This window comes from Cebus imitator, unplaced genomic scaffold (assembly GCF_001604975.1).
Source record: "Cebus imitator isolate Cc_AM_T3 unplaced genomic scaffold, Cebus_imitator-1.0 Scaffold481, whole genome shotgun sequence".
Lineage (NCBI taxonomy): Eukaryota > Metazoa > Chordata > Mammalia > Primates > Cebidae > Cebus > Cebus imitator.
Genome location: NW_016107796.1, coordinates 104,442 through 130,071, shown reverse-complemented (window position 1 = coordinate 130,071; position 25,630 = coordinate 104,442).

Sequence of the window (25,630 nt, the reverse complement as noted above, 5' to 3'; positions counted from 1 at the left end):
TCCAAATCTTCAGTTTCACTATTCTGGATTGCATGACTGGCTTTTGAATTAGTTCAGCAATAATTAGTACTGAACCCCAAAGCCAGGCTATTAGGCTACCTAAATCTAGCAAAAGTACCTCTTATATATATATATATATATATATATATTTACTTTCAGAGAGTCACAAAGTCTAGTTTCATCAAGACATCTCGTTTCTCAGTATTTTTACTTATTCCTCAGTTTATGAATATAATTTAGAAAACTGTAAAACACACACACACATAATTCAGGCCAGGCCTGGTGGCTCACACCTGTAATCCCAGCACTTTGGGAGGCCTAGGCAGGTGGATCACGAGGTTAGGAGATCAAGACCATCCCGGCCAACATGGTGAAACCCCGTCTCTACTAAAAATGCAAAAAAATAGCCCAGTGTGGTGGCACGGGCCTGTAATCCCAGCTGCTCTGGGGGATGAGGCAGGAGAATCGCTTCAACCTGGGCGGCGGAGGTTGCAGTGAGCCGAGATCGCGCCACTATACTCCAAGCCTGGCGACAGAGCAAGACTCCGTCTCAAAACAAAAACAAAAAACATAATTCAGTGGCTTTAATAGATTCACATAGTTGTACAGATATTGCCACATTGCAATTTTAGAGCATGTATTTTTTACAAAGAAACTTCGTGCCCATTAACAGTCACTCTTTCTTTACTCCACCCATGTTCCCTAGCTGTAGGCAACCACAAATCTAGTTTCTATCTCTCTTATGTATTTGTCGTATTTTTGACTGGCTGTTTTTACTTAATATAATAAAAATCTTGTGAAGTTTATTTAAAAACATTTATTTTTATACACACACATTCATTCTAATGTTATTACCCAGAGAAAACCATTATTGTTTATTTTTTGGCCATTCTTTTTATTGTGGTCCTCTTCTATGTGTTCAAAAATAAGGCTGTATTTGATATAAGAGAGGTTTTTTGGTTTTTTGTTTTTGTTTTTTAATTACACTGAACTTGAGACTATTCAAGCTAATATAAGGCAATAGTAGCATAGGTACTAATCAAGTCACTTACATTTACCTTTGGGATGTACTATATGTAGTTTTGACAGCATGTTTGCTAAAATAATTATGTTTAGCTAGAGTAAAGTCAAATTATTTTGAATTCTCCTAGCACGTGTCAACTAGGACTAGATAGAGATGGATGTAAAGGTCATGTCAAGCAAAAGTCATCTTAAGATTAAAGTCTCATTATAAATAGTCTACAATGTGAACAATCCAACTATAGATAAATAATTTTGACCACATGGTGTATAACTGCTTTATTAGATGCAGTAAAATGTAGACATTAACACTTGGATGAAATTGTTATCATGAATTAATAATAATTAATGAATTAGTGTGGTCATTTCATAATTAAGAGGATGTTTTGGGGATTCATGTTATATAATGAACTTTGATAAAATTCATTCTGCTAGATTTACTACTGATAATAATCATAATATAGCTAACATTTATTGAGTAATTACATTTCCAGGCACTGCTATAATGGATTTACATGCACTCAGTAATGTAATCTTCCCCATAACACTATGAGACACAAGGTAAATTTCCTATAGATCACCAGCCAGCATTGGTAGATGTGCAAGACTTCTTAATTCCATACTTTCATTTTCAATGTGTTTTTGACATGGGATAATTAGATTATTAAAAATTGTTTCTGCTAGTGAAGAAATGCCACTATTCCTAGTACAAATAGAAACCCTTGCTTCCCTTTGAAAGAAATATGGAGAGCCTGAGGACTAGATAACCAAGACTGCATGAGGAAAAGATCACAAAACAGTAGACAGTTCTGTCCTAAGAGTACTTCTTAAAACATAAAATAGTTTTTAAAATCTCTGAAGATGAAAGACGTATTCTCAGTCAGATTTTTTAAATCTAAATTTTGGTTAATACTAAAATTTCAGGGCTAACAATGGAAAAACATTTCTTAAAATTCTAGCTGAATGTTTCCATTTTTTCAGCCATTAGAATTAGTTTGAAGTTCTTGAATGTCTCTTTATTGATCAAACAGAATATAGATTTGACTAAGAAATACCGTTCACATTGAGTAACAATGCCATGGAGTGCAGAGATGTAGTTGGAGCTCAGAGTTCACTAATTCACAATATTATGGGTCATTTAACACAAATTATAGTCATTTCAGGAGAAAGTTTTTATACTTAATGGAAGTAAGTGCTCCCATTCAAGTCTGTCTTTATTTGATCTCTTCAGTCACCAAAGCAAAATAAGATATATGTATCTTTTAATAAATATCTGATTTATTGTGTATATGTTAATTAGGGTATAATATATTAATGTTAAATGGCAAAAACTGCAATTAGTTTTGGATCAAACTAATAATAGATTGTTTAATAAATAATAGTGCACATATTTATGATATCTATTAAGACAAAATAGTTAAAACTAAACTGTTGATATTTTACCTATGTAGCTAAACTAAGCCTATGTCTTTCATGTTTAATATATAAATTCTGAGAGCATATCTCTAGAATATGATAATATCATAAACACCAAGAATTTGAAAATCAATTTCGTGTTAGTCTTTAGACATAGCAATTAGTGAGAAACTGTGTTTTAGAAATAATTTTGTGACATTCTATTAGTGTGCTGATATAAAGCTAACTGATAGAATTATTTCAAAATATTTACATTTAGCCAGGATCTGAGCTACAATTCATTAATGGACAAGGAATCATTGGTAATATGAAAATATTTATTAATGTGTATTTCATAATATTACAGTACTTTTGATGTTGATAAAATACCCATCGCTTTACTACATATTGCTTATCACAGGTAAGCAGTATGTTAATTAGCAGTGCATATGTGTGCATATATATATTGCATATACATATATATGATGTATATACATATACGCATGTGTATGTGTGTGTATATATATATGTGTGTATATATATATATATATATATATAGAGAGAGAGAGAGAGAGAATAAGCAATATGTAGTAAAACAATGGGTATTTTATCAACATCAAAAACACTGTGATATAGATATATATGTTTCTGTGTGTGTGTGTGTGTGTGTGTGTGTGTGTGTGTGTGTGTCTGTCTGTCTGTCTGTCTGTCTGTATTGTTAAGGCTTTTATTTAAAAAAAAAATGTCAGAGAAGAGGACTCAGACTTGACTCAAACTCCTGGAATCAAATAATTCTCTTGCCTTCGACTCTCAAAATTCTGGGATTACAAGCATGAGCCACTATACCCAGACCATCTTAAAGCCTTAAACTAAATAAGTAGCAGTGATAGAATAAGCTTTAGAAATAAATCCCTGTAGGCAGCATTCTCATAATGTGTTCTGTCTTGATTAACCACTGAAGAATTTTCTTAATGCATATTTTAAGCAGGAAGAGTAGGGACATAGGCACTTTGTACTAAATATATGTAATTTATTTTTGCATAGATTTTTATATTGAAATCAAACCCTAGATAGTTACACAGAAGTAATAAGAGTGCAGTTGTCAGTTAACAATGCTAGTTTTTTTTAATCTTTATTTTTAGTTGACATGTAATAATTGTACATATACAGTTATATCTTAATAAAACAATATATCTTATATCTTAATGTAATTGTATATGTATGTAATGCTCAGATCAGAGTAATTACATAGCCATCAACTCAAACATTTATCATTTCTCTGTGTGTGAATATTTAAAATCCTCTTTTCTGGCTTTTTGAAATTATAAATTATTGTTAACTGTATTCATGCTAAAGTGCTACAGAACACATGAACTTGTTCCTTCCATTTAGCTGTAAGTTTGTATTCATTAATCTACCTCTCCCTTTCCCCACTCCTCCCATCCTTCTCAGCCTATAATAACCACAGTTCTACTCCCTGCTTCCATGGGCTCAATTTTCTTTAGCTCCCACATATGAGTCAGAGCATGTGGTATTATCTTTCTATGTCTGATTTATTTAACTTACTATAATGTCCTCCAGCCTCATCCACATTTCTACAAATAACAGGATTTCATTTTTTTATGGCAGAATAGTATTCCATTGTGTATATGTACCACATTTTCTTTATTCATTCATCTGCTGATGAATTCTCAGGTTGACTGCATATCTTGGCTATTGAGAATAATGCCACCATTTTATATACTGATTTCCATTCTTTTGGATAAATACCCAATAGTGGAATTACTGGATGGTAGGTTAGATCTAATTTTAGTTTAGTTTTTTTTTTTTTTCTAGAAACTCCATACACTTCTACATAACAGCTGTACTAATTTACATTGTTGTCAACAGTGTATAAGATTTCTCTTTTCACTTCATCTTTGTGAGCATTTTTTTATCTTTTTGATAACAGCTATCCTAACTGGGGTGAGATGATATCTCATTATGGTTTTGATTTGCATTTTTCCTGATAATTAGTGATGATGAGCATTTTTCCCTATACTTCTTGGCCATTTGTTTAAATAGATTAAGAAGAAAAATTTTATGAAGATATTTACAGAAAAAGTAGAAATAGTAAAATATTTGATTGTGGAGGACATACATAAATATAAAATATAAAAACACCATTCATGACTAACATAGGTAAAATATTATCATAACACTGGTTGGTGATCTTTTCAATAAAATATATGTCTGTATCCAATATAATTTAAGTGTGCTATTATCCTAGTAGAAATATTTAAAGATCTTATTAATCTCAGTTTTCTAGCTCTCTCAGGAAAATAATATTTTTTATATTTTTACTTTAAGTTCAGGGGTGCAAGTGTAGGTTTGTGACATAGGTAAATGTGTGTCATGGGATTTGTTGTACAAATTATTTCATCACTCAGGTATTAAGCCTAGTACCCATTAGTGATTTTTCCTGATCCTTTCCCTCCTTCCACCCTTCACCTTCTGAAAAACCCCAATGTGTGTTGTTTCCCTCTATGTGTTCATGTGTTCTCATCATTTAGCCCTCACTTATAAGTGAGAGCATGCAGTATTTGGTTTTCTGTTCCAGTGTTAATTTGCTAAGATAATGACCTCTAGCTCTTTCCGTGTCCTTGCAAAGGAGATGATCTCATTCTTTTTTATGACTACATACTATTCCATAGTGCAAATGTAACACATTTTGTTTTAATCCAGTCTATCATTGATGGGCATTTGGGTTGATTCCATGTCTGGACATTGTTCCAATTAACATATGTTGCATTGAACGTATGCATGGATGTGTCTTTATAATAGGATGGCTTATATTCCTTTGCACATGTGCTAAGTAATGGGGTTGTTTGGTCAAATGACATTTCTGTCTTTAGTGGCGTAAATTAGTTCAGCCATTATGGAAGACAGTGTGGTGATTCCTCAAAGACCTAAAGAAACATAATATTTAATTCCCTGGAATAGAGGGAGATATTGCTTTTTCCATCTACATTTTCCAACCATGATGTTTAAGTAGAAGAGAGGCAATGAGATTATATAAGGAAGCAGTTGAATTTGGATCCCATACTCTTACAAGAACAGAGAAATAGTTACAATAGTTGACATTTATGGAATAGTAACTAAATAAATATAGTATGTTCATTGCTTTACATGCCTTAACTCTTAAGTCAGTATCATTAAAGAGAATTCAGTTTCATAGCTGTTGTATAAATTAGTAAATACTATTCTGCCTCCATTATTTATTAATTCATAAAGGGGAAGCAATTACTTTATATGCGAGTGAATTAGGTTTTGACCAAACAAGTGTAGGAAGATTAAGAGCACTAGAACCTGAAAACGGAAATGGAAGTAGCCATACCAACATGAAAAGTGAAGTTAGAGATAATTTATTGTATAAGGTAAACTATGATAATTAGTTACTTCTTTACATTTAGTCAATATTAAACAATACTTACTAGTAATTATTTAGAGTACTAAATCTTATTTTTAAATGACTGGGAACTGTAATATATATTCTGGTCACTTTGTTTTTAACCTGTGTTGATTAACTACTAGCTTATTCATTTTGTCATTAACTCATTCATTATTCATATATGTATATATATATATGTGTATACATTTGTATATATAAATATATATTTATAAATATACATATAAATATATGTAAATATATATATATGTATATACACATATATATTTACATTTATATATATATGTATCTATAATACATTGAGCAAGTGGAATAAAACATTTGTGGAACACATGAAACTGATTTTACATTAATACAATTTTTTCTTTAAAAATATTTTCCAAAACTCTATTATAACAGGATACTTCTAGTAGGCAATCTTCAATTCCTTAACATACTTGGATAGACCATGGTCATCTTGGATGAGAATAGGCCTGAAGAGAGAGTTGCAATTTGCCATAATAATCTATAATGGCCACAACATCGGTATCATTACTTATATGTATCAGTACTTGATGAAAAATACATCTGTGTCATAGATTGTATCAGACGATGTATAGTCACATCAGAATCATTATTTGAATTAAACTAGTGGTGTTTCAACCCTCTCTTTCACATCACTTTTCCTTTTTATTGTAAGAAATTTCCATGAACTTACTTTACAAAATTAAGTGCTTTTTACAATCAATGATTAGACTATTATTAGTAACAACTTGCTTGTAATCAGTTTTACAACTAATCACAGCACAGCAGCATATCAAGAAGTTTGAGCACTGCAACTCTAGGTTACAAATTATTGTCAACAAATGTGGATAATGTCAAGAGAATACAAAGTTAATATTTAACAACGAATCATGGAATATTCTGATAGCAAAGAAACTAACATTCTCTTCTGCTCCCAAGGTGTAGACAGTCTAGTTACAAGCAGAAGAAAAATAAATTTACATGACTATATGTGTATATACACACACATATGTATATACAGACACACATATATGCATACATGATATTTGTGTCTTTGTTGTACTCATTGAAATGCATACAAGTGCTTTGTCTTAGGTCAAGCTTTCATTAATTAATATACTAGACTAAATTATTGAACATTACCATATATAAACAGAGAATATCCAGTTTTCAGTTACTATGTATTTATTCTTCTACTCAATTACAGAGTTGACTATTTAGAAGACACTATAAATATTTTACATTGGCCATAATAAACAATGATCTGGTCAAGTAAAAATAATTAACTGATAGCTAATCTTGTTATAGTAATAAACAATAGATATGGATAAAATGCATATGTGCAAAAATGAATAAACAAATGATGCAGTGTGTAAAAATACACACTATAAATTTAAATAATTTTTATAGTGAATATATGATATATATCATGCATTTCTGCCCTACCTATCAATTCATGAATAGTGAGATATAGAGATAAATGCACATGTACGTCTATGCAGTTGTAGCAATAGAACTTGTGCTGTGTGTGTTCTATAACAATATTAAACGACTGTAGTCAACTCTTGATTCTATACATATAACTTTTTATGATCAGTTTTAATTTTAATTCTGGGATATTTTGCCATAAGGATATAACACATTTCTGGCACACTATTCCCACTTCCCAACTTGCCTATTGTCAGAGACTACAAGGCAATTTAGTATTGCCAAAGCAAAATAAGATTACAAAAATGAAAAATCTGCTATTTGGTATTATCTCTATACTTCTTCCTACATTAGCAGAGAAAATTGACTTGATGTCTATTGCTGACTCTTCCAGAATTGTGACTTCAGCATAGCTGAGTGATTTCATGCATACATTAGCTAGTTGTCATGAATGTTTTACAGTAAATAAGCAAAAAGTCTCAGTATTAATTACCTTTTTCATTATTCATTATCTTTATGAAATCATAAACTCTTAAAGTAGGAACCCATGTTATGATACTTGTTTTACTCATGAAGAAACTGAGACTCACAGATTAGCATCCATGGCAACTATAGTACAATTTATAACAGCAGGTCAGAGAGTGGAACTGTTTTTCATCTCTATGCAATTCATTCAACAATCAATCAGTAAATATTTATAGAAAGTAATATGTGTTGGCCTCTGGAAAGCTCATCTATTATTGCAAGAATTGGTAAACTAAAAAGCAAGCAAATAAATTTTGAATATAATTACATATTATAATATATGCTATACAGGAAGAAAACAAGGTAATTTGTAAAAAGTGTGATTGACAGGAGAAGTTGTCCTGATGCAGAACTATTGAATGATGGCAGAAATTTCCTCTAACGAGATGACACTTGATGTGAGAGCTGAAAAGCAAAAAGAGTCAACCATAATAATTTCTGAGAGAGGTACATCCTATATTGAAGTAACAGGAAATACAAGCATTCAAGGTTAAGAAAGACTGTGGGGATTTCTAGAAACAGAAAATTAATTAATATTATTGGTATATTGTGATGAGGGCATAGCAGAAGATGAAAATGGAGAAGTAGGCATGAGCCAAATCTTGGAAGCACTCATGCCCTGGTAAAAAGTGTAGATATTATTCTATATGAAATGAGAATCCTCTAAAGAGCCTTAAGCATACGCTATCTCATTTGACTTTTATAGAGAACGTTCTGACTACAGTTTAAAGAATCAGTTCTAAGGAAGCAGCAGTGAAAACCATTACTGTAATGTAGATGTGAAATTAAGACTTGGTCTACAGGCTTGACAGTGGAGTTGGAGAGAAGTCAAGATATATCTTTGGATTTAAAATCAACAGGATTTCCCAGTCGGATGGATATGGAGAGCAAGAGAAAAGGATAAATCAAGGGTGATTTCCATATTTCTAGTCTGAGAAATTAGACAGCTACAATGTTAGTTATCGAGATGGGAAAGACTAGGAGAAAAACAGAAATAATAAGATTTATTGATACAGAGTTATTTTCACAGTATGTGAAGATGCTAGGTCAAGAGAAAATGTCAAGTAGTCAGCTGGAAGCTCAGAGATGGGAAAATCTTGGCACAAGTTATAAATGTGTTAGTATTGCTAGACAAAGTCTTCATTAAGATCCCCAAGGAGTAGTCTATATAAGGAAGAGAAGGTAGTTCAGGACCAATCCGTAGCCATTTTGTAATGAGATAATTAGAGTGTGCCTATGGAAAGGGTACCCAGGAAAGGAAAATAAGAAAGGACAGCCAAACGTATAGGAGGAAACAAGACATACTGAATGTTTTTCTTTATTGCCCTTCTCTTTATTGTCCTAAAACAATTATTAAATAATTATTAACTGAAACATTTTACCACAGTTTGATTTCTAACTCTAATCCTTTTATTCCTGTTCATTTTTTTTAAGAACCTTTATAAGAAGAACAGAAAATCAAACATTGCATGTTTTCACTTGTAGGTGGGTGTTAAACAATAAGAACACATGGAAACAGGGAGCATCACACACTGGGGTCTGTTGTGGGGGAATAGGGGAGGGAAAGAGTGGGGTAGGGAGTTGGGGAGGAATAACATGGGGAGAAATGCCAGATATAGGTGATGGGGGATGGAGGCAGGAAACCACATTGCCATGTGTGTACCTATGCAACAATCCTGCATGTTCTGCACATGTACCCCAGAGCCTAAAGTGCAACTATATATATATATAGGTATAGATACACACACACACACACACACACACACACACACACACACACACACACACATATGTATATATGAAAACTTGGTGCATATACATCATGAAATTCTACTCAACCATAAAAAGAAATGAAATAATGTCTATTGCAGCACTTGGATGGAGCTGGAGGCCATTATTCTGAGTGAAGAAACTCAGGAATGGAAAACCAAACATCCTATGTTTTCACTTATAAGTAGGAGCTAAGCCACAAGAATGCAAAAGCATACGAATGATATAATGGGCTTTGGGGGGTGATTGAGTGGGTACTGAGGAAAAACAATGCTATATATTGGGTACAGAGTACATGCTCGGGTGATGGGTGCACTAAAATCTCAGAAATTACCACTAAATAATTTATCCATGTAACAAAAAACCACTGGTATCCCCAAAGCTATTATTTTTTTCAAAAAAAATAAAAAAAGAGGAAGTGCATTCTTCTTCTTCATTATTGTAGTCTCGCCTTCAGTGCTGCATCTAGAACATAGCAGACCCTCAAGTAATATTTGATCAAGAAATTTATTTCCATTTGTGCTGCTGTTGTTTTTATTCTTACTTTGTTTCTTTTCTCAGGTTATCCCATTTTAAGATCTCTAATGGCCTGATCTAGGTCTCAGGGGTCCCCTCTGGCTTGTTTCCCTAGCAGGTATAACACAAATTATGGATGCTGTTAGTTTACAGCTACACTTAAACAGATTAAAAATAAAGGAGAAATTTAGAAAGAGCACGATTCACGATTTCACCAGTAAAATTTAGTTATTTTGTTTCTTTCTAAATCATGTAAATTATACTTCAGGCTGTGTACAGTTACTCATGCCTGTAATCCCAGCACTTTGTGAGGCTGAGATAGGAGGATCACTTGGGGCCAAGAGTTGGAGACCAGCTGGCTGCAATATAGTGAGATCCTGTCTCTACAAATAAAAAATTAGCCAGACATGGTGGTGGATTACCTATAGTCCCTGTTACTTGGGAGGCTGAGGTCAGAGGATCACTTGAGTCCAGGAGTTTGAAGCTACAGACCTATAATTGCACCACTGTACTTTAGCCCCGGTGGCTGAGAGAGACCTTGTCTCTAAAAATAAAAACAAAAATAAATTATACTTGTGCTGTCCAACATTATAACCACTAGGTACACATAGCTTTTGGTCACTGGAAATGTGGCTAGTACAAATTGTGATGGGTCATTGTACAAAATACTCCAGATTTGAAGGCATTCTCCACCAAAAAAACTAAAATATGTCATTATTAACTGAATATTTATTATATGCCGAAAAGGTAATATTTTGGATACATTTGTTTAAGAATGAATTACTAAAATTAATTGCAACTTCTAAAATTTGTTTAATGTGGGTACTAGAAAATTTAAAATCATATATGTGGCTCCCTTTATAACCTATTATAATTATAATAAACAGTACTTGGATAGTACTGTTCTATACTTTTGATATACAGAGCAAGGACCTTACATGATGGCTCAGATATCACTTAGTCTATTGGTAGGCAAGTAGAATCTCAGGCTGTTTTCCGGGCCCATGAATAAAATTCTGTTTTTTAAGAAGGTCCCCACATAATTTGTATGCATGCTGAAATTTGAAAAACGCTGCTGTATATATTGTTGCTGTCTCCAAAGAGCAAGGTGTGATTTTGCCATTGAATAATGACATATTCAACCTCATTTCCGATGTAATTCAGACTGAAATCTAAAAACTGCAAATCCTACAGTGATACACAGAAAGGTTAATATCAAGTGTGAACCCAGCTTGCAAGCCATAGTTCTGTATTTTCCACTACAGGGTTCATATGCCATACTTTGGAATTAGTGCAAGTAAAACCCAGCTCACATTGCTTCTGCATTTTTTACCTAGAGAGATTTGCATTTAGAAAATTTAGCTCAGCTGGCACTTATAAAAAAGCCATTGCCAGAATGCCTGAGAAATTTAGTCTCTTGTACAACACTTAGAGTGGTCAGCAGGAATGTTAGCAGGCAACATCTCATTTTTGGAATTAATCTGCATTATCACTACAGTGTAATTTAAAAGAGTTTTGTCTAGTAGGATTCTGTTTCTGTTTGCTAGGTTGTGATTTTTTTCCAGGTTATATGTTACTCCCATGTTACTATTTGCCTTAATAATAATATGTGGACTTTAAAAATGATTTTGTAGGGACATAGTAATTATTAATATGTTACAATAACTACAAGAAGCCAATGTTTGACTATTTTATCTTTACATTTTATTTATTAGTTTTGTAGACTCTTGATTTGTTTAGATAGAGTTGGGAGAGTAGAGTTCCTTTTTAAAAATATTAAATTTATGTAAACAGTCATGTCATCTACACATTTGCACTTGAGGTTCATAAAAAAATGTTACAACAATTTAAAATTTCTACTTAATCTATTTGTGCGATATTGTGCCTTAAAAATAATCAAAGATAATTGTAATATATCTACATCATGTAGATCACGTTTTACCATTTAATATGATGTAGTACTTAGGCAATGGAAGCAGAATTTAGAAAATTCTCTTTATTCAAATTGAATTATATTAAAAGAAATGAAAAAAGTTATAAACACATTTCCTAGAATATTCACCCCTTATATATTTTTTGTTATACAATAGTGATTGTCATTTATCAATTAGCCTCTGTAGTAGTCAGAACTGGGTTTTAGCAGTCATAATTTTTATTGTTTGTTTATTTTTTAAAATACAAATATGCAAATGACAACCTCCTAGAAAAATAAGATATTAATCTTCATATATATTACATCAATGATTCAAAAATAGAATTATTAGACCTCTATGGAATACAGAAAAGAATTGAAACTCATTTTGAACATAATATAAATATATTCAAAGCATTATTGAGGAGAACAAATAATATGCTGTTTGAAAATGAAGCAAATTATCCCAAAAATGTGTAGGTATTTACCCAGTTGGTATCATGGTCGCACAAACAAAACACTGTCCCACATTGATTCACTTACTTTCCATGGCAAGTCTCAACGATAGTCATATCTTCATTCTCGTATTAAAGCTGAATTTCAAAGAAGTCAAGTAAATTACCCAAGATCAGATAGGTAACTGAAACAAAAGTGTAATTTACTTCTGTCTCATTTCAATGTTGATAATTGGCCCATTACCAATGCCTCAGTATTTCTTTGTCTTTGGTGTCATTTTTAAATACTTCAAGTATGTTGGTATAATTCAGCAGGAAATTTTGCTGTGTGTATGTGTGCATATGCACACATCTTAAGATATTGACAGTCCCAATAGAGTATTAATTATTTCATTTTTCATAAAACATTAAAACCACTGCCAAAGTCACTGAAGTAAACACTTTATGACAATAACCACTCTATTCCTTATATGTATCAGTTAATGCCTATGTATTATTGATCATTATCTAGTTGTAGCAGTAAAAGTAATTGTACACTTGAGTAATTCTTATAATTATTAGATGTATTCCATGTCTACACTTGTAAATGTGGAAAGAATCAATAGTTCAAAAGTTTTAATCAAGGGCAGAGAGATTATGTCTGCAGCTAACCCTCATTCCCAAGGCCTTCATCTCTTTATATTGTATCTTTATGGATTAAAAATTAATGCAGTTTCTCAGTGCCTGCATCACCAACAAATCACATACAGTGAGTTGAAGCTGGATTTCTGGGAATAATTACTGTTGCTTATATTTAGTATATAAATACATTTTATGATTCCCAATAATTCTGGAGAGACATGGTCTTAATAATTCAGGATAAAAACTGGAATGCAGTCTCTAAAAACACAGCTAATCAATACAATACAGAGACTAATAACAAAATGAATAACTTTTTAAAAATTATTTCCACGTGAATTCTTTGTTAATCTGGAAAAACTCACATCTATGCAGATCAACAACTGTAAGTGATTTTAAATGTGCAATGTGGAAGTAAACGTTGCTGAGTTTGCCCAGCACAAACTGTGCTGACATATGGAAAATTTAGTTTATTTCAGCTTTATAGAAAAGTATCTTCACAGTCTAAAGTACTGGTTTAAAAAAAAAAAAAAAAAAAAAAAACAAAGAAAGGTTTAAAAAAAAAAAAAAAAAAAAAAAGGTGACTCAGGAATCAACACCTATATGTGATAAGTAGGAGTCTCATTTTTACGCCCCTACCCAACTTTGTTTCTGTTAAATGTGATAATGAACTGTGAAATCGTAAAAATTAGAGGAAGAAAAAAGGGATGTGGCTAATTCCCAAACTAAATAGTGTCAAATTTACATTTGTCTGCAGTAACATCAGCTCTTGATATTTTTGAAAAACATGTGATATTGCAAAGTACATAATATTACCAGTTGAATAAATGTAGTTATATGAATATTACATATAAATTTCTTATAGTGGTTTCAGATTGAAAAAGTTGAGGTGAGTTCAGATTAATTTGTGAAAATGTCATTCTAGCAATGACCTAATATTATTCGAGTGATTAAAAAATTACTCCAACTCAATTGAATAACCTACATAATTGCTAATATCATCAGGATAATTCTTTACACTTCCCATTTTATCAATGTACACATCTGATTTGAATTACACATCCCAATTCTGATTCTTCAGCCCTCCCCTTTTCATCTTCACCCTCAATTCCTTAGTTCACTTTCTTATAATCTTTCACCTGGATTTTTTGCAATGGTCTTCTGCCTTCTCTCATCTATTCTTTACTCATTTGATTCTCCACATTGCCTCCATGGGCATTCAGATTCCACTTATTGCAAAGTCTGCTTTTTCATAGTTCTTTGCCTAAAATGTTGTGTAAAGAAATAGAGTTATAAAATAAGAATAGATATGAACAGAGCCATATGTTAAAAGTTGCAGATTATTTTAAGAAATAATTTCTAATATTTTTAATTTGACAAACACTCATTAAGGCTCATTAACAAGGGATCATTAACCTTTAGGGGACACAAAAGTCATAGTATACATACTCTTCTGAAGACCTCCAAGCAGAGAGGAAGCATGTATTATTGTCAATGCCAAAAAATAGAGATTATGGAGTGTGTCACACTGGGTCAACTCTGATAATAGGAAGAAAAGCATCTACTCTCAATCAGAGATAGAAAGGAAAATCCCCCTCATGTGAAAACTAATGGCAGTTTTAGGAAGATTCTTTCCTGGGAGTGGATAAAGAAGAGTTTATCAATTAAATAAAGTGATTTGGGACAGAAAATACAATAATATCAATATATAGCATAATACCAGAGGCTGAGCAATTTATCATGAACAGAAATTTATTTCCTACATTTCTGGTGGATGGAAAGTCCAAGAGCAAAGCACCAGCACCTGGCAATGATCTTTTTACTGCATCATCACATGGCCATTGGTAAAAGGACATGCAGGAGCCAATTCCATGGTTAAGTCCCTTTATAAGGGTACCAAATCCCATTCACAAGAAAGGAACCCTCATGATCTATTCACCTCTTAATGGCCCCACCTCCTAATGTTATCACATTAGTAATACCTGAATTTTGAAGGGGGCATATTCAAACCATAGCAGTAATCTCATGAATAGTTTATATTATTTGGCACATCTCATTAATATTTTTGTCTTTGAATTATCAAATAGTCTTATAAACCTATAGTATATGCTTATTTATGGAATTTTCATAATTTCTAATTAATTTCAGCCTTGTGAACAAGAAGGAATAATTTAATCCAAAATAAGGCTTAAAATATGTAAATGGTCTTCTCGATCTATAGTGAACATTCTTCTCTCCCCTTTTCTCTCCTGAAAGCATGGTAAAACATATTGAATAATTTTTTATTTTCAGAATGAATGAAAATGACATTTTTGATGACTTTGTCCCCTAAAGCGGTTAAGATATTACAATTTTTTCAATACCCAAAGGTGAACTGTAACATTCCCACAAATTTGAGAAATATTCTACTTATGATTGAGTCAGATGTTTTCACTCAACCACAAGTTATCTTTCAGAGTTTGAACTTCCTATTGAAGTTATATATCAATTATAGAAGCTGACTGAAATATTGCCATAGATTATATATGTGATAGTTTCTACATCTGAGGAGGAAAGCATCTATAATACATTTTCATCAAAGCAGCTTTCAGTTCGCCATCTGCTTAATTCCTACATCCTTATGCATATAACTTATGAGCAGTTTTCAAAAAAAAATGAAAGAAAAGTAAAAATGTAGCACAGCCAAAGCATGTATTGGTGGAACAGGTAAAATTGATTTTTATATTTGCTTGGGGACATGGATCACTTTCCTCAACCTGGTTTGCATTGATCAGTGTTGATGGACTATAGATTAAATGTCATATCTAAGCCCAAATTTCAAGTTCATTATCCTCAAGGGAAAAGTATCTGAAGAAGGATGGACTATATTTATAATCCATGCCAATATCAAGATGGAATTTGATACATCTGAAAGTGAGAAACTCTAGGAAGAATATTATTTGCATTAATAAGAGGTAAAACATTTTCAATGAAGAGTCTTATAAAGTCCTATTTTTGGATTATTTCAGCAAATTAGTTAAGAAGAAGTGAAAAGTATATGTGTTCAGTGTCTAGTTTATACCTCTATGCACAATGAGATATAGGGGTTAATAAGAGAAATTCTTTCTATTCAAGTAGTTTAAAACTTCATTGTGACTTTAGCTCTGTAGATACTATGTGATTATACCCAAATTGCTTTCTCTTTAACCAAAATTAAAAAGAAAAACTGCCTCTTCTGATTAAAAGAAGTATAATAGCAAAGTTTAATGTTTAAGCATTTAGACACACCAATATTTGAATCTCAGCAATGCATTAGCCATGTTTGCTTGGGAAAACTGTTCACTTCCCTTGGCCATGGATTCCTTACTCAAAAATGAGGAAAACGGTCATTTCTACCTTGGGGATTTATGGTGTAAACCAAATAAGATAATAGATGTATCCGTGTATGGCACCCAAATGAATATTAGCTGTACTGCTAATGATGGAGCAACTGTACTGTGTCCAAGACACAAAGAACTACAGGCCAGTCTTTTCCCAACAAAGATTAAACAAGCTATATCACAAAAAATTATGTGTAGACAGGTAAAATTTCTTTCTGCAATGATATGAGCTATCCCAACTTTCACTCTTCTGAGGTAATAATTCAAAATCTGTGAGGAGATCATGTTAGTGACAGGCTTTCTGTACTTTCTGTTTATGTTCAAAGTGTGATGTAACTGTATGGTGGCAGAGGAAAAATGTAGTAGAGAAACAGCATGAGTTTTCAGTAATTCAGAAAAAAATGAGACAATTACATATGAGAAGAATGGAAGTATGACAGTTTTTATGTATCATTTAAACTGGCTAATAGTGGAAGGAAATTTTGGTTCATCATGAAAAATATTTATAGCTGTACTTTATTTGAATAGGAAGAGATATTACAGATGATTTAACTGAAGTTTCTTATTTTGTCAGTCAAAAACACTGAGAGCCAAAGAGGTTATGTACTTCATCCAAAGTTACATGTTGAGTTATTGACACAAGATCCCAGTCTATATTCAATTACAGATCATTACTTCTTTCTTCAAGTTCAGTTTTGTTTTCTATTAGCTCACGAGACCTGAAAGAACCCTTTTAGCATTGACCTAAGTATACATAGTTCTATCATTAAAGCTTTTTTACCGTTCTCTCAGTGTGCCTTTGCAATAGAGAATAATTGGAAGTTTGAGTTTAAAGAGGAGGCAAGTAAAGCCTTGATTTATTTCTACTCAATTTATCTAACTATAGGAGTTTTCCATCTTAAAGGGTATTAACTGAAGTATAATAAATTATAAAAATAAAATATCATTTGGTAAAAACCACTGTAACAATTGTTGCAGGTAAGAACTACCATTGGATGCTGAAATCAGTGAACAAACATTTGAGAAGAAACAAAATATTAGCCTACTGGTATAGTCTCCAAAACTTCTCCCTCATATAAGTGTCCAATACAAAGAGGAGAATCAGAGTGTTACAGTAAAGAAAAACTATTAAACATAGTTAGTCAAGGTTAATACTATCAATAACAAGACTTGCTGATATCATGTACTCCTACTAAGATTCACTGAGAAGAAAAAAAAAACAATTTATGTGATAGTATTACTCAAACTGTATCATCCAAATTTAATTTTAAAACTAATATTGAAAAAGACTCAACAAAATAGCTAGCTGACTACTACTCATTACAATTTCAAGGTTGGAAAAAAAAATAAGGAAAGAAAAGTTGAATATTGGAGGAGATTCCAGAGACCCAACACAGTGTGGGATGTCAGATCATAGAACAGAAAAGGATACCTGGTGAAAAGCTGGTGAAATTCAAATACTCTTTAGTTTAGCTAATAGAATCAGTAGGCTAACACTGGCTTTTACTAGCACAAACTGATTCTGTGCATTTTCTTCCAACTTAGTTTTCAGTAAGTTCGTGTTGGTCATGGTAGACACAGGATAACAAGGAAATTGGCAAATACTAAAAATCAGGGCTGCTTCCTCCCAACCAAAGAAAACTACCTTGGTAGCACACTACTGGTGAATAGTGTAACAATGTTAATTTTCTGGTTTCCATGATTGTGCTAAAGTTGTGTAAGTTACGAATATAAAGGAATGCTGACCAAAGGGTATATGTGAACTGTGTGCTACATTTGCAACTTTTCTGTAAGTCTAAAATTATTTCAAAATGCAAACTTTTAAAAAGGACAGTAACAGAAGAGGACTAAATATTATGAATACTGTACAACAATAAAATAATTTATATTTTTTAAGTTTTATGTTCTGAAGATAACATAAAGACAAATAAAGTGATTGTCCACAGAGATTCATTCGTTAACATAGTTGAGAGCTTTTAGAAAATTTGGGCAACTCGGTGAGTTGACAGAAACTCTGAGTGGCATAGGATCTTTCCTTCCCCCTTATTTGTGTCCCCCAAAAGCCTTAAACCTGAAATACTCCAAGAGTTAATAGGAAAATAATATATACTCTTGAACAGAGTTTTATGTGTGAAATTTCAAAATAGGTCCTTAAAAAAGGATGGGACCTGTGAAAAGATTATGGTGTCTATTTATAATTGATTTACATTAATTGTCATTTATCAAGCACTGATTTTGTGCCAGCTCTCCTGGTTCAGAAAGGAAATTATTCTTATACTAAATTTACAAATAAGAAATCTGAATCTCTTAAATACTGGGACTGATGAAATTTTTTTAGTAATGAGAAATGTAACTAAGATTTGAACTTCCTCACTATTAAAGAAGGTACAGGTGGCCGGCCCCGTTGGTTCCGGTTTTTATTCCCGGGCTTTTGGGGGGTTGGGTTGGGCGGTTCCCGGGTTCGGGGGTTGAGGCCCTTCTTGGTTACCCCGTTGAAGCCCGTTTTTTACTAATACTGCAACTAGTTGGGTGTTGTGGTGGCCGTTTTTTGTCTTCTCTGTTTTTTAGGCGGCTGCGGCAGCATCATTTGTTTCCTGGAGGTGGTGGTTGTTGTGGTGCGCCATTGTCGCACTGCTGTCCGTCCTAGTGGGCTGCGTGGCGGTCCCTCTTCTCCTCCCGCCCGCCCTGCCCACCGAAAAAAAAAAGGTAGTGGCGGTGTTGATAGCCACAGTACAAGTCAGAAGGGTACTCTTCATATAACAGCTTCACTGAGAAATGTAGTGCAGCCTTAGTGGTGTACACTCAGTGAAATTGTCAAAACAGTGAGATTCCCTTGTTCCAACAACTATTATAACAAATCCTAGATGCTAGAAACAGTAATTATAAATTTTTTCTTCCAATGAGATGATGTGGTTTTAGAAATATTTTATTAATGATTGAATTTAGACTTAGACATTGTCTTTTTTTTAGAAGATTAAAACAAAAAATACACTTGGAAAACTTGGTAAATGCCAACTCTCTTTAATTATAACTGTTAAGATATAAATACTATATGGTACTGATAATGGAAGCTATAGGCAATATTTAATTTGATATCTGCTAATATCACATAGATGCTATGTTTTGTGCTTCCTCCTGAGATGTTTGAGGGATTTTGGTGATGACATTTTTTCTTCAGTGCATATTGTGTTACAGACTTAAAATTTACATAAATTGATCAATTCATTTATTCATATATTCAATTTATTTATTCAATAACTATTCATATTGGTTATCTATAACTGTGTCACACAATATTCCAAAACTCAGCAGCTTAAAACCACAAATATATTTTTTGTGAATTAAAATATCCAGGAATGGCTCAGCTGGGTGCCTCTGGCTCAGGGTTCATTACAAAAGCTATAATCAAGTTATAGTGAGGGCGCCAGTCATCTCAGTGCTCACTGGGAAAGCATCAACTCTAAGCTCATTCAGTTGATGGGCAGCGTTTTATTCTCCATGGACTGTCAAACTTAAGCTTCAGTTCTCTGCTGCTTAGTGGCTGAAAACCAGTGTAAATCACTCTCTAAGGTAGTTCACTACATAGCAACTTATTTCCCTGAGTGTGGACAAGTCAGACAGCAACAAAGGGAAAGCAAGACAAAAGCCAAAGTCTTCTTGTAATCTAATCTTGGAAGTGGCATCCCTTATTTCTGCCATATTTTATCCATTAGAAACAAGTTACTAGATCCAATTTTTACTTGAAGAGCTAGGATTGCACAACCATGAATTAGAGATCATGGGGAACAATCCTGCAAGCTGCTTATCATGGTATTTATTACATTTTAACTGGATTATCCAATTTATGGACACCAGAAATATTGGTCATGCTTTTATGTAATGGCTTAAGTTATGGTCCCTATCCTAGATGTAATCAAAATCCCTGGGAGAATATAGAAGGATAAATGGATAAATTCTAACAGTAGCATGATAAATAGCATAATTGTGGAATAAAACTGCTGCAGGAAAATACACAGTGTGTTATTCACTCTCTTTGGGAACTGTAAGCTCTAAAGAGAAAATGGCATAACTGATACATGAAAAGAAATAGCCTCACAATTAGTATCAAGGTATTCTGTGTTTCTTTGAATATTGGTAACGTAACATTTAAGTCAACTTCAATTTGTAAACACATAAACATTGATCTTTAAGTATATATAAAAATCTCATAGCTACTTTATATGTGTGTTCATGTTTATATGGTGTACATATATATGTCTATGTATACATATACATGCAAAATATTTCACAAAACAGGATGAGAGGGACATGAAGTTAATGCAGCTTTTATGAATGAGATGGTGACAACTTCACTGAGATGGCTTAACATATAAGTTAGATTTTCTCAAGGTTTGCCTCTCAATAAAAAAGGCAAGATGGCTTTTAAGCTGTATAAGTTAATGTATAACTAGTATTTAATGCCATTTTACTAATTATCAACACAGCTGTCCTGGTCTGAAATTTTTAATATTATAACAGAGCTAATTTTAATAAAAGGTAAAATTTTATGACCCCAAATAAATTACACATCAATATATGCATCTGCTGCACTAAAGTGCCATAATATTAAGCTGATAACTTTTGAGCCAAAATCTTTCACACAATTCATCATAATTTATCTAGGTGACATATACTTATGACTTTCAGGTGCTACATCTCTTTACTGAATGTTTTGAAAATTGAGCTAAGACAAAAACATCCATTGATATGAAAGAAACAAATAACATTCAAAAATATTGTAAGATTCTAGAAGGATTTATTTAAAATTTTCACTTTATTAAGATGTAGGCATCAGGAATTGAAAGAAAAACCTAGATAGGAGGAATTTACTGAAATCTTCTTGTTCAATAAAAGACCATAGCACTTCTCTGGCTTTGGAAAATACTTTCACAGTAATCAAACAAAATAAAGATATTTGTTAGCAAACACTTGGAAGTGTAAATAGGCTAAGTTCATTAATTTTTTAAAGTAATCTTTATGTTGGTGTATAGAAAAAAAGTGTGGAATTTATCTTAAGAACATTTTCTCTCTCTCTCTCTCTCTCTCTCTCTCTGTGTGTGTGTGTGTGTGTGTGTGTGTAATTTTTTTTGAGATGGAGTCTTGCTCTGTCACCCAGGCTGGAGCAGCCTTGGCTCACTGCAACCTGGGTTCAAGCAATTTTCTGGGTCCAGGTGATTCTCCTGTCTCAGCCTCTGGAGTAGCTGGGATAATAGGCACATACTACTGCATCTGACTAATTTACAGTATTTACAGTAGAGACCAAGGGCAAGGGGTTTGCCATGTTGGCCAGACTGCTATCAAACTCCTGACCTCAGGTGATCTGCCTGCCTCGGCTTCCCAAAGTGCTGGGATTACAGGCATGAGCCACTACACCTGGCCCATTTTCTGTATATTTTTAATGTGTTAGTACATGCTAAATGTAAGTATATTCACATTGTAAATATTACACCCCAAATCATAATTTGATAGAAGGAAAAAAAAAATGAACTCCAATACTTTTACACACACAGAGACCTAAATGAAAAGATTACAATCCCAGAAAAGGAATTGATGTTGACTAATGAAAACATACAAACACGATTTACTTTGTTCTCTAGAAAAGTAAAACATAAGAGTGATCGCTCTTAAAGAGACAAGTCTGAATATGCTTTAGTTCAAATTATTCTAGCACAAATACTATAGTATTATGTTATTAAAGAATACTGTAATAAAACTAGTCTTATTAAAAGTGGATAATAATGATGGTAATGGTAGCCATATTGAATGTCAGCTCAATATGCCAAGAATTACCTGAACACTTTACATATTTTCTGCATTACAGATAATGACTTTGCAAATAGAGTATTATTGTTTTATTATTTTTATGTATTAAAATTACCTGAGACTCATGAATATTAAGCATTAACCCAAGTCACATAGAGAATTGGTGTGAAACCCTGATTTTGTTTAAATTTTAAAGCCCAGAATTTTGCAAGTCTCTAATAATCATGATTTGCAATACTCATGACTAAAGATTCAATAAAGGGATTTATAAAGGACATATACAGACTATCAGGACACTCTTGGAAAAAAATAAAAGTAGGCCAAAAAAATTACTGTAGTCTTTGTTTTTGTATCTCAGAGTAAAACATAGTAAGCTATCGAACTGACAATAAGTGTGAAATCATGAAGTGGAAAAAATGTGGTGTAAATTAGATATCATTATCTTACGAAGGCCACACCATGAAATTTAATAAACCACCTCCATGAAAATAACTAATGCTATTTAACTACCCAAAGGGTAAATAAAATATTGATTGTCTCAGGTTGTTTTATTTATAAGCAGTAAACAAAATTAAAGAATGTTACTAAATATAGGATAGGCAACGATTGAAAAGCAAGGAAAATGCTTTTCTGAGACCTGTTACACATTTGTAGATCTGAGTTTATTAAAATGGATTTTATAGCTTGCCAAGGGTTGTAGAAAATTAATGAATAAAAACTAAATTTGAACAACTAAAATGTATCAGGAGAGTGAGAGCTGCACCTGCAAGTAATTTAGTCCCGAGTACAGATACACGAAAGATCAGAATTAAATCCAAATGACATTTTGAAATTTACTCTTAAAAACAAACAAAGAAAACTCCTTACCACATTAAAAGTATTGGACTTCATTTTTTTTCTTCTATCAGTTCAAATTATAATAGGACTGATACTTTTTAGTTTTTTTTTTTTTTAATACAAAAATGTATTTTCCAACACTTTATATCAACATGTGTGGGGGAATAGGAGGTACATTGACAAAGGTAAATTTCAGTGTCTCCTAGCCCTACACCTTTGTAAGATTTAAGGAAAGTCCATGGGGATACCCAGTAATGATGACTCCTTTTCTGTACAAAGTTGCATCCGATAGAAGAAGGCAAAACCAATTTAAAGACCTGGGTTACCTGTAAGATCATGTGGCTTTACATTTTCATTGTTTATCTCATGGGATGAGCCATTCTCATAAGGTAAATATGGGACTTTTTCAAACCACTGTTGTGAGTAGTTCAATGATTAACTACAAAATTTAGGTCGGAGGGGGACATTCTAGTGATGTCTCTGAGAATTGATGGTCACTATTGTTTCATGGCAACTTCAGATATATTTATCACACCTTCTCATCATTTCTAGGTGCACAGATAATGCAACAATCCTATGACCCTTCGGGGCTCAAATGTGTTGAATTATTTTATATAATGGCTAAGCACTGATAGTATAGTTTTGTAGTTTTAAATTATTAACTGGGGTTTTAATTTTCTTTGGTGTATTATCTTTATAAAATGCAATGTATCTTTTCCATTTTTTCCTCATTTTCAGTTTTACATTTTGCAGTTTCATACTGTGACTTCTGTATAATAAAGAATAATTAGTGCATGTTAGCAAAACTCATCTTTATTTGTGAGAATTTCCATTTAATCTTGGATCAAACATGCTTACACATCACTGCCTTTGATTTTACCTGTAAAATAATGGATTTTTGTAGTCTGGTGAGTAAAAAATGCTTTCTGCCTCTGCCCTATATTTACCAGTAGATAATAATGAAATGTCACAGACTTGAACATTATTAAACTTATATTTGAGATCGCTTTCAGAATTTGTCACCTTTCCTGCTGTTGTCTGCCTTTTCTCCTCTTTGTTGTGTCTCATAAATTTTTATGACCTTTTTGGGTTGGAAATCTGCAATTTTTCCCAGAGCTCTGCTAATACTTTCTAGCAGTAATAAAACTCTTGTCACTTTCCATTGCAGCTACTTTCAGAGTGAGGTTTACTGGCTTCACTCTGCAGCATATTAGATAAAATAATCAATATGCTCAGTTGAAAAATTAAATGCAGCATTTGCATAGTCATTGAATTACAGTGCTTTGAGCTTGGAACAGATGGCCTTGCAAGAGATTCCCTAGCTTACTTGAGAGTGGGTAATTTTTTTCTTGTTTTTGTTTCTACTTGATTTTGCATCTACAATGATAAAAGAATTGCTCAAGATGATTGGTATAAAATCCATTTGGCTATTCCTGAAAAGCAAAGTATCATAACTACTGAAAATAATATTAGCATTAAAAAAAAATCTTCTGTTGAATGCAGTTACTTTCTGAGTGTTCTCTTGTCTTACATTTGTGAACTTTGTATGTACATGTCCCTACTTACCTTGTCCCTGTTTCTTATCCAGTATGAACTTATTTATGGTTGTAATATTTCTATTATAAATCTATTGAATAATAGGGAATACAAGATTTTTCAGTATTGTGGAGTTCTGGCTGTATTTATTTTTACCCAAAATAAATTAATGTTAAAATTCATCCCCATCTCCTGTCCCATATTTCTCTTTCAATCTCTTTCACTTCAATGTAATCATGATATTGTGTTCTTTATGTAGGCAGTTTGGAGAGGACAGTTAGGCATTTAAGAAAATGATTGACCCACTGTTTCCACATAGATCTCAGGTCACTGGGAGATTATTCTGTGAGATTTGGACAACTCCAAAGACCACAGAGCATTGAATTAACATACTTATTCAACACTATTTGTTGAATATCTATGATGACTTAGGTAGACTTTTGTGCAGGATCCTAGATATAAAGCAGTTTATAACATATAAGAACTTGTGATCTTACAGCGTGACTATAAATATGACATAAATTTCATTTATGTTTTTTTGTATGCTTGTTCCCAAGATTTTCCAGTAAAGATCTTTAAATTGTAAAATCTGATTAGAACTGATTTGTTTGTCTAGGCAGCATGTAATTTCAGGGGCCATTAAAAGGAAACCTCTGTTCTTTTCCAAATCCCTTTATCCAGTGCCTGAAGATACAATGAGATTGTCTTTGAAAGTTGCAGATGTGGGAAGACATGGCCTTTGCAGTTTGAAGGACATGGAAACCAATCCAGAATTGCATTTAAATAAGTAAATTATAAGAGATGCACAGATAAATGAAAAAAGCAAACTGAAACAGATGAGGCACAAAACATGTAGGGCTACATAAATAGGTTTAAAATCTTAAATTCTAATTTGTTTTATAAATACAGTGATATTAATATCAGACAACAAACCCTTAGAATCATGTAACAGGTTTTGCACTTGAAATTATCTTGTGTTTTTTTTTTTTTTTTTTTTTTTTTTTTT